Here is a 14081-nt window from a genome sequence, read left to right as displayed (position 1 = left end):
TTCCCCCCCCATTTTTTTTTTTTTTTTTTTTTTCCGCCCCCGGATTTCATCTTGTAAATTGAGTGACGAAGAATGTAAACATTAGGTACTTCTCTCTTCTAATGCATTATTTTCTTTCACCGTGGAAAGTTCATAATGCAACTTGCAGGGACGTGCAAAGTGCAGGTAGAAGATGAAAACAGGCACGTCGCCAGGATTTTTATCGTGAGGGGGGGGGGAGCCCAAGAATCCAGTGGGTCTGAATTTTGGAGTCCATCCGTAAAGGAATAAAGGGGGCCTGAGGGGGAGGGCTGCCTCCCATTAAGTACGGTTTGGATAGACTAAATACCCCACGTTAGGGTCCTCCCTGCTATCTCCCTCCCTTTATCTCCTTTCTCTCTCTCTGTTGTCTATTACTCCCTCTCCCTTTATCTGCTATTTGTCTCCTCTCTCTTTCTCTTCTATCTGTCTTCTCTCTCTCTCTTTTATCCGTCACTTCCTCTCTCTTTCTCTCATCCATCTATCTCCTCTCTTTATCTCTCTTTGCTATTCCTCACTCCCTCTCTCTTTCTCTTTGCTATCCGTCACTCTCTCTCTCTCTCTTCCATTTGTGTGTTTTTCCAATTTACTTTCTCTCTTGAGCACACATTTTTCGTTATACGTTGCAATTTTTAATATACCAATTTATTCTCCATAAAATATTCCCCTCTTTCTCCTTCTCTTTTACTCTCTCTCTCTCTCTTTCTATTCTATCTCCTCCCTCTTACCTCTGTCTCTCTCACTTCCTTTCTGTCTCCCTTCTTCGCACTCTTTATCTCACTCCCTCTTTGAATTGCAACATTTACAACTCTTTGTTCAAATTGATTAATGAAGCTCTCCCTCTTTCTCCATCCTTCTTTCTATCTCTCTCCCTCTTTGCCTATCCTTCTCTCTCCCTCCCTCTAACTCTGTCGATTTATCTATTGCTCCCTTTCCCTCTCTATCTATCGTTATCTCTCTCTCTCTCTCTCTCTATTTATCTATCGTTCTCTCTCCCTCATTTTGTTTGGATAGAGATAGTGAGATAATGATGTTCTTCAATACCTTTGATATTTCTGGTTTGATATCAGCTCTGAAAATAGTATACCTACCCCTACTCTATGTATAGCGGGGTTGCTAATTTATTTTATCTGCAGCCAAATAATAACTGGTGGTTCAATGTACTGTAGACTTCAGAAAAAGTTGGGATGTATTCAATATAATACCTCTACATATGTATCTAGGTACTAGATAGGTATACAAAAAACTGTTGGGTATTAGATATCAAAGGAATTTTTCTATAAAAAATATGGGCATCAGCAAGGGGAAAAATCATGGAGAGAAAAAAAAAACGACATTTAAAATGCTTCTCTTTGATAATTTGAGCTTTTGAAAAATAACATTTTATCAATCACAGGAGGTACGCCACAGCTTGGGGAGGCCCAGATTTTTTTTAGTTTAAGGAATGGTCAAGTCGCAACTTTTCACTCAAATTCATAACAAGCATACATTCTAGCTAGCAATTTATCACGGAGAAAGTCACCTAAGGAGTACCCAGTCTACCCAGTAGGTATCTACTAACCTATACTAAGTACCTCTGTAATAGGATGGGTACTTAGACATTACCACATTAGTGATTAATTGAAAATTATTACTCCAACCATACTTAATCATATGCCCACGCATAACACATGTCAAAACTTTCCATGAACTGTCCATTTAATCGTAGGTAGAAACCAATTTGAAATGTAAAATGTAAATGTACATTTTACATTTTGCATTTTGCATTTTCCATTTTGCATTTTGTGGTTCGCACATCTCTGTACGGGACATGTCATATTAAGTTTAGTAGGGCTGGGACAAGTATGGGACATATTGTATTAAGTTTAGTAGGGCTGGGACAAGTACGGGACATAATAATTATATTAAGTTTAGTGGGATTGGGCAAGTATGGGACATATTAGATTAAGTTGTTCATTGGGTAAACTGAGGTCACTTGGAGGACAGTTTTCTTCAAGTCTGTATGAACAGACTTGAAGAAAACACATGAACACGGTTCCAAGTCTGGACCTTTACCAAAACTCTAACTCGGCATTCATACAAATTTTTACTTCATTATTGAATCCTAGAGGCTTTGAGGTGGTTAGGGTTGCCTTGCAATTCACTCACTTTAGGGTTTTTGTGTACAGGGATTTTCTTTCCAATACAATTTTCATCCCTTCTCATCACATGACCATACCACTGTAACCTTTGTTCTTGTATACTGCCACAAAGCCTCTGGGGTTTAATAATGAAGTAAAAATTTCTGGAACTCTAATATGGAACTCATATCACTGATTTTTTCTCAGCGTTGTGTGACAATGTGACATTCATAGTAGTGAGGAAATGCTTAATAGCTCAATACCTAGGTACTTATGGTTTTTAACATGTCTTTGAGAAGATCAGTCATTGGTACTTTAACCCAAGTAAGAACATTAACTTGGCCTATAACGGTAGCTAGACTTATAGTTAATACAGTAATAATACTATCCCTTATCGAACCAGAGACAGCCTAGTTTCTATAATACAGCTGAATTTTTACAATATCAAAATGGGGAGGGTAAAAATTAAATTCTTCCTCTATTCTTAAGTAGTTAGGTACTATAAAACGAACATTATCCCATCAGGATAAAATCCGCCCCGGGCGGGAATCGAACCCGCGGCCTAGCGCTTACAAGGCAGACGCACTACCAACTAAGCTAACTAGGCTGGCATATTAGCCTTGAAAACTATGCTAGTGTAGAGATGAATAATAAAAAAAGAACTCAAAAAATGTCCCCTACAGCTCTCCTTGGGCGATAAAGTGTTAAAGTAGGAACTTTTTTTAACTTACAAGGAGGGAAGCACGCCTCCGTTTCGTGTTTTGTTAGCTATAGGCCGGAGTACTTCACGTTACTGTGCAAATTAAAGTTGACGTTCTGAGAGAAAGTACTTCCGTACCGGGGATGAAAGTGGATTAATGAAAAGTTCCTATACGCGAAGTAAGGACTTACCTTTAAGTTCCTTCTCTAAAAATAACCGTATTCTACTGGAATTAGATACGAGCTTGTTTTTCCAGCTAATTTCTCTGTTCCTCTCGCTCTCTCTCTCACAAACACACACACACACAGTTTTACTTTTCTTATCCTATACACACACGAACATTATTAAAGTTTCCAGCCTCCCAATATTAGGTAAAGAGAAAGGGCGGAGGGGGTTGCTGGTAATATTGAATTATGAACTTGTATAGGTACCTACCTCTCTCTCTCTCTCACACACACACACACACACACACACACACACACACACACACACACACACACACACACACACACACACACACACACACACACACACACACACACACACACACACACACACACACACACACACACACACACAGTTTTACTTTTCTTATCCTATACACACACGAACATTATTAAAGTTTCCAGCCTCCCAATATTAGGTAAAGAGAAAGGGCGGAGGGGGTTGCTGGTAATATTGAATTATGAACTTGTATAGGTACCTACATTGCATAATTATGTGAAGGTACTCTATTATTTATAGATTTTGCGTATCCCTTTTGCAATATATTATTGGAATTCTGGGAATAATTTTTAATACAAAACTTACCCTCGAGGTTTCAGCATGTGGTGAGGGATGAAACAAGAGGAAAAGGGAAAAAGGGACGAAATAGAAAAACGGAGGAAGGAAAAAGAGGGAGAGAAGAACGAGAGGGAGGAATTTTGTCCCTTTTGATGTTTAATTTCAGTGCATCCCCCAGTACCTTTTTTGTTGCCTATTTTCGTTTTAAAACCAACGCATCAGAATTTTGTTTGCCCGTTGTAAAAATATGTCAATTTTTTCAGAGGGACACATAAGGGAAGCTTTATGGTACAAATTGTAAATCACGTTTTATATTTAGAATCAGCGTCGTGAGGTTTTTGACAGGATAAACATGTTTACACGCTTCTATTAGGAGATACATACCTACATTATGGTGTGTTCTTGGAAATTAGGTACTTCAACATCCATCAAAAGAAAAAGGGACGAAATAGAAAAACGGAGGAAGGAAAAAGAGGGAGAGAAGAACGAGAGGGAGGAATTTTGTCCCTTTTGATGTTTAATGTCAGTGCATCCCCCAGTACCTTTTTTTTTTTGCCTATTTTCGTTTTAAAACCAACGCATCAGAATTTTGTTTGCCCGTTGTAAAAATATGTCAATTTTTTCAGAGGGACACATATTTATCTAAGCGGAGCTTTATGGTACAAATTGTAAATCACGTTTTATATTTAGAATCAGCGTCGTGTGGTTTTTGACAGGATAAACATGTTTACACGCTTCTATTAGGAAGTGGCAAGTGGCTATCCTTTTATTTCGTCTGCAGCACCCTTAACCCACTTTTACCAGCAAAATCCGGCATCATTCCTTTGAATTTGCAAGCGAAATCTCACGTGCTATGATTATCGAGGTAAAATGCATTCTTGTCTACTTTTTAATATGAAAAAGAGCATTTTTGTCGGATTCAAGTTAAGTAGGTACCTACCTACTTACGTACTTACTTACTTACCTACCTTCCTACCTACAAGAGCGTACTTTTTTTTCTCTTCTTTCGGATTTATGTTGGTACATAATTATGTAAATCTGTACTGTATGTAAAGTCACTTTGTAAAGATTACATGTCACCTTTCATACGTATATTATCTATTCGACTTGAATAAAATGCCCTTGGCTCCTGTACGATTCTTTCAGGCAGGTTAAAGCTCTGCCGGCCAATCACGCTCAGACCGCCTTAACGTGTGTAGCGGAAAAATCTTGAGACCTGGGTCTACCAGACGGTCTGATGTAGGTATTGTTGTAATGTTGTTATGATCGAGGTTAAAAAAAGGTAGGCAATACCTAGCTGATTATGTTACACCCAGAATATATCACTAAAAAATCGGTAAAAAAAGCTTCATTTTCCTAAAATCCCAAATTTCTAAAATCTTTGACGTTAATATTTCGCACGTCACGCATTTCCCCCGTAATTTGGAAATTTCCAATCTATGGCGCTATACGTATATCTACGTGCCTGTACCCGTACGTGCTTTTTTCCAGGCACGTAACTTATCCCCTCCCCTTCCTAGCCTCCCCTCTACCGGATCTCTTATCTCATTATCTGGTTGGGGAAATTTACAAACGCTCCTGTCAGGCATATGGAAGGCGTTGTATAGGTCTAATGAATAGGTATTAGGGTATTATGTAGATATGGGGAATAGGGAGGTATAACGTGATTTTGATACCGCTCTTATCAGCGGAGTTTCCAAATGGAGCAGTTGCAAATGGGTAAAGATTATTAGTAAAAGGTCGATTCCAAAGTAAAAAGTTGTGTGAAGGAGAGAGGTTTGCTTAATGAATGGGGTGTCCTCCATTTCCCAGGTGATCGCCGAAACGTTATTATTTCCATTTCTGCTTTTTCTGTCTGGAAAATCTGGAAAAGGAAAAATGAAACAGGGTTATGCAGGGGACAGTTTCGCACCGTTTTAGGATTACCCTGTAAAAATAATAACGTAAACAATTTATTAAAATTCTCTACAACTGAGATATCAATGATACCTATTTGCCTTACGATACAGCTTTTTGTATTTTTCTTGTTGCGGGTAATCTTCGCAGATGCTCTTATTACACTGATTATGATCTCTTCTTATAAACCTACAGAATACATAGATTAGATTAGGTTTTTCTGCCTTCTGAGCTGTTTAGCTCCTGAGCTGCTCCATATTTTTAGTTGATTTTCAACTCTAGTATACCTACTCCATTAATACCACATGGCTTTCGAAGTAATTTCTTGAAATATTTAACATCCAATTATGGCCATAAAAGTTTTACTAGTGTTTTCCTGCCTTTCAGTGTTTTTATGAGTATTTTACTAGGTAATACCTTCATATTCAACCCATAAGAATAATTTTACTATGCTCTGTGAGCTGTATTCTGTTTTTTATATATATAACAAATAATCACCTTAGTGAAGTATGTTTCCGATCTTTCAAAATTTACACCTTTTTCTTGCAACTAACCTCAGTGGTTAGCGCGCTGGACTTCGGATCTGGAGGTTGATGGTTTGAGTCCAAGTCAAGTCATGAAATTCAGAGTAGTGTATCGAGCGGGGAACGACATTTGTGACAAGTATTTATGCTTAACACAAATAAAATTCCTTTTTCTTTCCTGCAAAATAAGAGTGCAGAAAAAAATCTAAATCGATAGAAATCGAATTCCCATCTTTGTACAAATGAAAATTTGAGTGTTATAGGTAACACAAACAAACGATTTCGAGTTTTTCCCTTCATCTTTTGTGCAAAAATAAATACCAACATAAAGATGCTTTATTTCCACGAGTGGGGTGCCTTTCCTAGCCATTCTAGCAAAGGATAACTTTTGTTTCTAGCAATATCCTCGTCATATTACTTGGGTGGATATAAACATATCATAAACTTTAAGTCAGCTTTGTATTTCGAACTGGACGGTTCGAAAGTTTGGCGACTTTGAGAGACGGTACAAATGCTAGTGCCTACATTGCTATATTTTTAGTTATTTCTTCTTCTCCTTCTTCTTCTCTTCATCTTCTTCTTCTTCTTCTTCTTCTTCTTCTTCTTCTTCTTCTTCTTCTTCTTGACATGTTTAAGGAGAGAGACTCTTTAATTCCTGCCCAAAAAAAAAAATAAAAAAAAAAAAAAAAAAAAAAAAAAAAAAAACTTCCCGAAAAAAGCTGTCGTAAAAAAAGCTGGGATTGCAACTGTCTATTTATTTTTTTATTCTTTCAATTTGTCAACTGTCATGCTTTCCACTTGAGAAGCGAGCATAAAAAAAAAACGACTGTCGAAATTAATAAAAACGAAACTTTTAGCCTGAAGCTCAACTTCAACTCAATTTACTTTCTCGGAGGCCTTTTTTTTAAACAACTTTTTTTTTTCTTCTTCTTTAAACCTTTTTAAGTTTTGAGGCCAGTGCCAGAAGGACTTGCTTTTTTTAATTTTTTAATCAGGTCATCTTAGGTCATTTAAGATGGGCTTACAATTTATAGTGTGATGTGTGAATGAATTAATTTATCTATCAAAGAATCGATACAAATGACATCGTTATATTAGCCTTGAAAACTATGCTAGTGTAGAGATTAATTATAAAAAAAAAACTAAAAAAATGTCCCCTACAGCTCTCCTTGGGCGATAAAGTGTTAAAGTAGGAACTTTTTTTAACTTACAAGAAGGGAAGCACGCCTCCGTTTCGTGTTTTGTTAGCTATAGGCCGGAGTACTTCACGTTACTTTTTTCTGCTTTCTTATTTCTTCCTCTGCTTTATCTTTTTTCCTCTCCTTTATTCTTCATTATTCCTTTTTTTTACTTCCTATCTCCTCTTATTTGTTTCATTTTTTTGCTTCGTTTTTTCATATTTTCTCCGTCTCTTTCCCCTTTTTTTTCGTCATTCTCTTCTTCTGCTTCGTTCTCTTTATCTACTTTTCTCTCTTTCGCCTTTCCCCCCCTCTTTCTCCTCTCTTAGTTTTTCTTTCATTTTTCAAACATAAAGGGTACCTACCTATATATCTACATAGAAGCGTTACCTACGTACGAATATAACCATTATTCTTGATGAAGTGGCAAGTGGCTATCCTTTTATTTCGTCTGCAGCACCCTTAACCCACTTTTACCAGCAAAATCCGGCATCATTCCTTTGAATTTGCCAGCGAAATCTCACGTGCTATGATTATCGAGGTAAAATGCATTCTTGTCTACTTTTTAATATGAATAAGAGCATTTTTGTCGGATTTAAGTTAAGTAGGTACCTACCTACTTAGTACGTACGTACTTACTTACCTACAAGAGCGTACTTTTATTTTTCTCTTCTTTCGGATTTAAGTTGGCACATATATTATGTGTAAATCTGTATGTAAAGTCACTTTGCAAAGATTACATGTCACCTTTCATACGTATATTATCTATTCGACTTGAATAAAATGCCCTTGGCTCCTGTACGATTCTTTTAGGCAGGTTAAAGCTCTGCCGGCCAATCACGCTCAGACCGCCTTAACGTGTGTGGCGGAAAAATCTCGAGACCTGGGTCTATCAGACAGTCTGATGTAGGTATTGATGTAATGTTGTTATGATCGAGGTTAGAAAAAGGTAGGCAATAACTAATAGCTGACTATGTTACACCCAGAATATATCACTAAAAAGTCGATAAAAAAAGCTTCATTTTCCTAAATTCAAAATTTCTAAAATCTTTGACGTTAATATTTCGCACGTCACGCATTTCCCCCGTAATTTGGAAATTTCCAATCTATGGCGCTATACGTATATCTACGTGCCTGTACCCGTACGTGCTTTTTTCCAGGCACGTAACTTATCCCCTCCCCTTCCTAGCCTCCCCTCTACCGGATCTCTTATCTCATTATCTGGTTGGGGAAATTTACAAACGCTCCTGTCAGGCATATGGAAGGCGTTGTATAGGTCTAATGAATAGGTATTAGGGTATTATGTAGATATAAGGAATAGGGAGGTATAACGTGATTTTGATACCGCTCTTATCAGCGGAGTTTCCAAATGGAGCAGTTGCAAATGGGTAAAAATTATTAACAAAAGGTCGATTCCAACGTAAAAAGTTGTAAAAAATCCAAATCTGAGGTCAAAAAACTCCGAAAAAGTAACTTTAAAGGGTCGAAAATTAAATTTTTAATTGCCGTTCTAATGTAAGTTCAAAGAGTTGTGACGTCAGATTTCACGTCAAAATGCGCAGAAACGCTTGCGCACAAACAAACGAAGCGGGAGCAAGAGTTGTGATGTCAGATTTCACGTCAAAATGCGCAGAAACGCTTGCGCACAAACAAACGAAGCGGGAGTCATAAATTATGACGTCATCGCCTACGGGAGCGTATGTCGTGACGTCAAAGTTCACGATTTACCGGTATTTTTTAAATTGATTTATCTCGGGCTCTAGAAGTCGTAGAAGAAAAAGAAAAATTCCGTTGGTCCTCATTTTTCCTGCTCTATTACTTTGCAATATCACCCAAGTAAGCGCAACTGATCTATTGGAGGTGGTAAAACAAGGAGAAGGATAAGGGGACTAGAATAAGTGACAGGGGTATTAGGAGTGGAAGGAGGTGGATGAGAAGGGAGTGGATATGGAGAAGAGGGGAAGGTTTACGATAGGGAGGGGTAGATCGAGGGGAAGATAGGACGTGGGAGGGGGAGAAAACGGAGGGGAAAGGGAAGTAGATCGGTAGTAGGAGCATATTGATCCCCCATCACAATTTGGAAATACAAATTGCCATGTCGCCTAGTATCACACATCAACTTGTCGAAAAGAAGATCTTCCTCCTCCTCTCTTTTCTTCTTCTTCTTCTCCTCCTCTTCGCATTTTTCCTGTTCATCATTCGTTCCTACTGTTTGTCTTCTTTTTATCTCGCTTCTTCTCTCTCTCCTCCTTTTAATTTTAATTTAGTATGCTCTCCGTTCCACTCTACAAATGCTATATCCTACCGACAGTTTGGATGATGAGGATACCCATCTACCTGTTTCTAAAATGAAACAGTTACCTACACGTGTTTGTTTTTCTAGGGAAAATAAACACGGGAGATTTTTGGAGGCTTTTTTAGATTAATTTTCGAAATTTTTTTTTTTTTTTCCCACCCTTTTCCAACGTTTTTTTTTCCCCCCCGTTTTTTTTTTTTTTTTTTTTTTTCCGCCCCCGGATTTCATCTTGTAAATTGAGTGACGAAGAATGTAAACATTAGGTACTTCTCTCTTCTAATGCATTATTTTCTTTCACCGTGGAAAGTTCATAATGCAACTTGCAGGGACGTGCAAAGTGCAGGTAGAAGATGAAAACAGGCACGTCGCCAGGATTTTTATCGTGAGGGGGGGGGGAGCCCAAGAATCCAGTGGGTCTGAATTTTGGAGTCCATCCGTAAAGGAATAAAGGGGGCCTGAGGGGGAGGGCTGCCTCCCATTAAGTACGGTTTGGATAGACTAAATACCCCACGTTAGGGTCCTCCCTGCTATCTTCCTCCCTTTATCTCCTTTCTCTCTCTCTGTTGTCTATTACTCCCTCTCCCTTTATCTGCTATTTGTCTCCTCTCTCTTTCTCTTCTATCTGTCTCTCTCCTCTCTCTCTCGCTCTTTGCAATCCTTCACTCCCTCTCTCTTTCTCTCATCCATCTATCTCCTCTCTTTCTCTTTGCTATCCGTCACTCTCTCTCTCTTCCATTTGTGTGTTTTTCCAATTTACTTTCTCTCTTGAGCACACATTTTTCATTATACGTTACAATTTTTAATATACCAATTTATTCTCCATAAAATATTCCCCTCTTTCTCTTTTACTCTCTCTCTCTCTTTCTATTCTATCTCCTTCCCTCCCTCTTACCTCTGTCTCTCTCACTCCCTTTCTGTCTCCCTTCTTCGGACTCTTTATCTCACTCCCTATCTTTCTCTCTTTCTCACTCTATGAATTGCAACATTTACAACTCTTTGTTTAAATTGAATATTGAAGCTCTCCCTCTCTCTATCTATCCTTCCGTCTATTTCTCCCTATCTATCCTTCCCTACCTCTCCCTCCATCCTTGCTCCCATCTCTCTCTCTCACCATCCATCTTTCTCTCTCCCTCTATCCTCCCTCCCCTTTAGCTCTATCATCATTCTGTCTCCCTCCCCTTAACTTTGTCTATTTATCCATTGCTCTCGCTCCCTCTCTATTTATCTATCATGTTGTACTATGTTTTTATATTTTATACTCTAACGTTGTACTATACAGCATTTTGTTCTATGTACAAGAAAATAAATAAATAAAATAAAATAAATAGTTTCCCGCTAGACTTATAATTATATCCCATATCGGACCAGGGACACCCTAGTTTTCCCCCAGTAGTGTAAGTAAACACAAATTTAATATTAAAGCAATAGTTATAATTTCATCGTTCTTTTTTTTCTGGTTCTTGACAAAGTTGTAGAAAAGTTTTTTGTTTGAGTTCGTGTAACTTGAAATGACTTTCTCGTTCACTATGTACACAACGGTTTGCTCTGTCGACAGTTCTATTAATAGGGACGTTCCGTTGTAGTTCACCTTATAATTTAACAGTTTTTTTTTTTTATTATCTCGTGACACCCGTGACCATGATCTAGGCTAGGCATTCTATTCCTGTAGAAAGTGGCTGAGGTGTAAGGCAACCCTAATCTTGAGGGAAATGCTATTAAAATAAGACCAAGATGTGATGCGAATAATTCTGGAAAATCAATTTTCATTTTTAGAGACGTATGTACCTGTGTTTGACCGGAATTAATTTCGAGATTTCGGACTCTCTATGAAGCATCAAGAGAAAATTTACTTCAAATTCAAACTCATTGTTGTAATGTGTTAATTACCTTCTGGTCAACCTCTGCGGTTCCCTATATCCCATCTACTTTTCTATTCCTAAAGCTGATAGCTACTTGGTGGCATAGAATTTATTTCTAGTGGCGCTGTGAAACTTTTTTGACTTTCAGCAGAATAGGAAAAATTCTTTAAGAGGCTATTTTGGGGCTAAAGAGAGATTTCCCATGTCTTAAAAAGGGGCCCTAATCTTGAGGGAAATGCTATTAAAATAAGACCAAGATGTGATGCGAATAATTCTGGAAAATCAATTTTCATTTTTAGAGACGTACCCGGAATTAATTTCGAGATTTCGGACTCTCTATGAAGCATCAAGAGAAAATTTACTTCAAATTCAAACTCATTGTTGTCATGTGTTAATTTATTACCTTCTGGTCAACTCTTTTCCACTGAGGTTCCCTATATCCCATCTACTTTTCTATTCCTAAAGCTGATGGCTACTTGGTGGCATAGAATATTTCTAGTGGCGCTGTGAAACTTTTTTGACTTTCAGCAGAATAGGAAAAATTCTTTCAGAGGCTATTTTGGCGCTAAGAGAGATTTCCCATGTCTTAAAAGGGAGAAAACTGTCTACATTGTACATTCTAGTTTCAATGCCACAAAGCCTCTGGGTTTTTATAATGAAGTAAAAATTTGTATGAATGCCGTTTAATTATTTAAGTATGCAAGCCGCAACATACGGAAAATTGGTGGAGATGTCGGTTTTCCTTTTCTTTCACCAGAGTAGGCCACTGTTATTGTGGTCAAAACCTCAGCTGAGATTGAGTTCGCTTTCCTGATTAGCAGGCGAGTATTATGACCATTGCAACACCGAGACTGTGACCATGCCGTTTAATTATTTAAGTATGCAAGCCGCAACATACGGAAAATTGGTGGAGATGTCGGTTTTCCTTTTCTTTCACCAGAGTAGGCTACTTTTATTGTGGTCAAAACCTCAGCTGGGATTGAATTCACTCACGCTTTCCTGATTATCGGGCGAGTATTTTGACCACTACGCCAGCGAGATTGTGACATATACTTAGTTACTTAGCTATGATCAATGTATCAGCTATGATTGATATGATACTTTGGCCAACAGCATTCTTTATCAGTAAATGGGTTTCTTCAAATTAAATTGATCCCAAGGACCCAAGGGCAAGGCAGGTAAACCTAGACCCTTGACAAATAGAGTGCGCCTGAAGGCATGTGATGTCTTCCAATCCACTGAAAACCCTAAAAACACTCTTAGCCCAGTTACTAATCTTAATCTGTTTTTTAATATTTTATGAACCTAATCATAATCATAAACCTAAAATTATGGGCTTGGGTTTTATTCCTATGTTCCTTTGACGAACGAAATAACCCAAGGGTTAGCCAAGTGTGGTCTATGGCTATGGTACAGAGGCCGTAGACAAGGACTCTGTTTATAGGGCAATACGGACTAAGTTTGCTTAGGATGAAGGGAAAATAATAGTGACCAAATTCCAGAAAAAAAAATTCTGACTGAATAAAACATGTCGATCGATATCGGTCCACTGTATAGGTATAGTGTAGACGCACCTTAAGCACCGTTCCCACTTGTCGTTCGGGGGGAAAAATCGTGTCGTGCGTAAGTGGGAACACTCTCATTTATATCACACTGCCTACAGGACGCTCGGAAAAAAGTCGGATGAAACTCGTGACAAGTTAGAACGGGCCTTTAATCGTGAGAGAAGGCAGGTCATTCTTTCGTCTGGATCCAGCAGACCAAAGGTTAAGATAGCACTTGAAAAGAGTACCTACCCCCTTTTTGGAATATTTGGGCCTCACACGTAGAAGCACTTCAAGCTTAGGGACGCCTACAACGGTATTATACATCATCAGGGGAAACTACTTTCTCGGAGGCCTTTTTTTAAACAACTTTTTTTTCTTCTTCTTCTTTAAACCTTTTTAAGTTTTGAGGCCAGTGCCAGAAGGACTTGCTTTTTTTCTTAGGTCAGGTCATCTTAGGTCATTTAAGATGGGCTTACATTTTATAGTGTAAATGAATTAATTTATCTATCAAAGAATCGATACAAATGACATCATTATATTAGCCTTTTATTTTTTTTTAAGAGGTTTGACAAAGGGAACTGTAACTGCTATGGTCTTATCGTCCCGAAATCGAAGAGAGAAGGAAGACAGGATAGGAAAAAGCCAGCCGTTCCGAGAACGAACATTATCCCATCAGGATAAAATCCGCCCCGGGCGGAAATCGAACCCGCGCATACAAGGCAGACGCACTACCAACTAAGCTAACCAGGCTGGCTAATCCCGGGTTTGAATCCCGCCTGGGGCGAACTCTATCCTAAACAGATCAGGCTAATGAAGCAGTTGCAAATGGGTAAAAATTATTAATAAAAGGTCGATTCCTACATAAAAAGTTGTGAAAAATCCAAATCTGAAGTCAAAACCCCGAAAAAGTAACCTTAAAAAGTCGAAAATTCAATTTTTAATTGCCGTTCTAATGAAAAAGTTCAAAGAGTTGTGACGTCAGATTTCACGTCAAAATGCGCAGAAACGCTTGCGCACAAACAAACGAAGCGGGAGTCATGAATTATGACGTCATCGCCTACGGGAGCGTATGCCGTGACGTCAAACTTCACGATTCACGGATATATTTTAGATCGATTTATCTCGGTATCTAGAAGTCGTAGAAGAAAAAGAAAAAATCC

Source organism: Diaphorina citri, unplaced genomic scaffold (assembly GCF_000475195.1).
Source record: "Diaphorina citri unplaced genomic scaffold, Diaci psyllid genome assembly version 1.1 scaffold20, whole genome shotgun sequence".
In the NCBI taxonomy this organism is placed as follows: Eukaryota; Metazoa; Arthropoda; class Insecta; order Hemiptera; family Psyllidae; genus Diaphorina; species Diaphorina citri.
This window is presented reverse-complemented; position numbering follows the sequence as displayed.